Source organism: Pinus tabuliformis, chromosome 1_2, assembly GCF_031772625.1.
Source record: "Pinus tabuliformis cultivar Carrire ecotype Pingquan chromosome 1_2, CPIR1, whole genome shotgun sequence".
NCBI lineage: Eukaryota > Viridiplantae > Streptophyta > Pinopsida > Pinales > Pinaceae > Pinus > Pinus tabuliformis.
This window is the reverse complement of record NC_142298.1, coordinates 790,733,343-790,736,205: the sequence shown is the minus strand read 5'-3', so window position 1 is coordinate 790,736,205 and position 2,863 is coordinate 790,733,343. Positions and strand designations below refer to the sequence as shown.

Genomic DNA, 2,863 nt, shown 5'->3' with positions numbered 1-2,863 from the left:
AGCGTGAAAGATACGGAGCTTATTAATAGCTATTTGAAAAATATTGTTGTTGTCTTCATTAGTAGTCGGCTTATAAATGGTAAATTAATTAATACTTATTTAATTTATTTATTTAGATAGGTATTTATTATATTTATTATATATTGTTATTATTTATCTATTTAGTTATCATTTTATTATATTATTGTTTATTTATATGTATATAATTTATTATTTAAATCTCAAATAAAATAAATCTATTATTTATTTATTATTATATTTATTAATTTATTTTTATTTATTTGTTATAAATAAAAGTAAATTAATAAATACCTATTTATTTAGATAGATATTTATTATATTTATTTATTCAGTTATAATTTTATTATATATATATATAATTTATTATTTAAATTTTAAATAAAATAAATCTATTATTTATTTATTATTAATTATTATTATTATTTCAATTTTGTTGTTGTTGCTGCTGCTGTTGTTGTTGTTGTTGTTATTAATTAATTTATTATTATTATTGTTATTGTTGTTGTTGTTGTTGTTGTTGTTAATTAATTTATTATTATTATTATTATTATTATTTATTTATATATTATTATGTTATTATGTTATTTATTTATTTGAAAGAAAAATTTCGGCGTAAATCACATGTAGACATGACAAATGTATGTCTACATGTGATTTATGCAGAAGTTTTTCTTTCAAATATTACGGATCACAGAAGCCTCAATTCAACTATTTATTTATTATTATTATTATTTATTTATTTATTATTATTATTATTATTTATTAATTAATTATTATTATCTATTATTTATTTATTTATTATTATTATTATTATTTTATTTTATTTATTTTTTATTATTATGTTAAATAAAATAATAATAATAATAATAATAAAATTGATAAAAATAAATTAATAATAATAATAATAAAAAAAAGAAGTAATAATAGATAAAAGATAGGGCTAATTACAATGTGGTTCCAATCGCTCGTATTAAAATATGTAGTGAAAATGTAGTTCAAATTATTGAAATTAAACACCATTAACGTCAAAATGGATGATCTAACTATTTCCGCGCTTCCCATTGTATAATTTAAAAAAACTAATTCTGTGTTTTATATATATATATATATATAAGCAATGTCATGAAATTTCTATGATTTAGTTTAATTCCGCGTTTTTTATATATATATATATATAGATAGATAGATAGATAGATATGCGATGTTATGAAATTTCTATGATTTAGTAAAAATGTCTTTCACATTTGTGGTGGCCAGGGCTTTGCTCTGTAACCGGCAAAGCTTAACAATAAGTCATTAAGGCAATGATTGCTTGGTGACTGACTATGCCCATCATACATGCATGTATGCTACTCTCAAAAGATTCGGTGACGACCATGAGCTTTCCGGGAAGCAACATGCATAGATGATTGATGTTCAAGCGAGTCTAGCTGGTACAATTCAATGGCTCCACTGAAACTCTATCAATGACATCCATTTATTCGAGGGTACCTTTATTCAAGCTCCTAACATGCTACTTTAAGGAAAATATTAAATGAAACACCAACTTAACTACGATGGTCGATTGCCCGCATATTGTTCCACTGCGTGGTGGCAAAAGAGAATTCTCAAATTGTTCAACAGTTTGGTGGAGAAGGAGAATTTGTTCGAGATCAAGAAAGTGGACACCAGACTTTTCTATTTCATTCTTGTGCCTGGAGGTTGCTCTGAAAACCTTTCTCTTCATTTAACCAGAGGTTGTTGCTCCAAATTCACAGGTAAGTTTATGCCAAAATGTGACTATGTTCGCTCATAGTTTTATTCATTTGAACAGTTATATACCATTATAGGACCTTCATATCCATTTGTATTGAATAGATAGGCCCAACAACATTACATTATATAGATAATCCAATCTGCAGTTACGCTTGATGGTAGTTAATTGTTAGGGAATATTTGTAGAGCGTTGTGTGTTTAGCGACTGGTAGTAGGCCTGCAGCTTCCAGGTGCCCTTTCAAATCCATTCACTAGTCTAGGGGTTGCTCCAGATATTGTTTGGAACTCTATCCCTATGCCTATAACACATTCTCAATTACCTCGTATCCATGCAAGAAGATTGCCAGAACTCAAGGCCTTCCCCAAGGAGGCTCTGGCAAGACCTGCTTTCGAACCATGGGATGTACTTGCTCCATTGATCCTGGAATATTCAGTAGAACGAGAAACCAATTGGGAATTTATTTTTGATCCAAATCTCCTCCTTACATCCGCTGGAGCTCCAGCTGCACCAAACATTCCTGTCCATGTCAGGATTGATATGATATCTTCTCGTCTAAGCATTCAGGATTGTCTTAAAGCTTCAACTGCTCTTTGTGAAAGTAGAGAAGCTTCATCTTCTCTTCATCATTGATGTCAAGAATAGCATCGTGATCCATATAGCTATGAATTCCATTATCCAACAAGACTTTTAACATATCATATTCATCCGTATTTGAGGCCTCTTCTTTAGGTTCAACCTTTTCTTTCCCTTTGCTTCTAGGAATATCTTTGTCGCGACCTCCATCACGCTTGCTACGAGTTGAAGTATTTTCACCTTATCCAGGAACATAAGATACTTCTTGCATATAATGTTCGTATTGATCATCTAAATTGATTTCTCCAACCAATACACTGAAAATGCTAGATGTCTCTATTTTATCCCCACCTAGGTCACATGTGTTTTACCTATATCTGCATTCATTCAGAATCTCCTAAATATTCCATGCTGACTACAAAATTCTAGCATGAAAACATATAACTACAAATAAGTTAGCTTTCTGTTTGCATTGTAACGCTACAGTTTCAGCTGTTCATGTGTTGAAAAGTG

At 28.9% G+C, this 2,863-nt stretch overlaps 1 pseudogene; it reads right to left on the bottom strand.

Annotated features, from left to right (window-relative positions):
• Positions 1–1,974: 1,974 nt before the first annotated feature.
• On the bottom strand, positions 1,975–2,471 carry LOC149208264 (protein CHROMATIN REMODELING 8-like; annotated as a pseudogene).
• Positions 2,472–2,863: the final 392 nt, after the last annotated feature.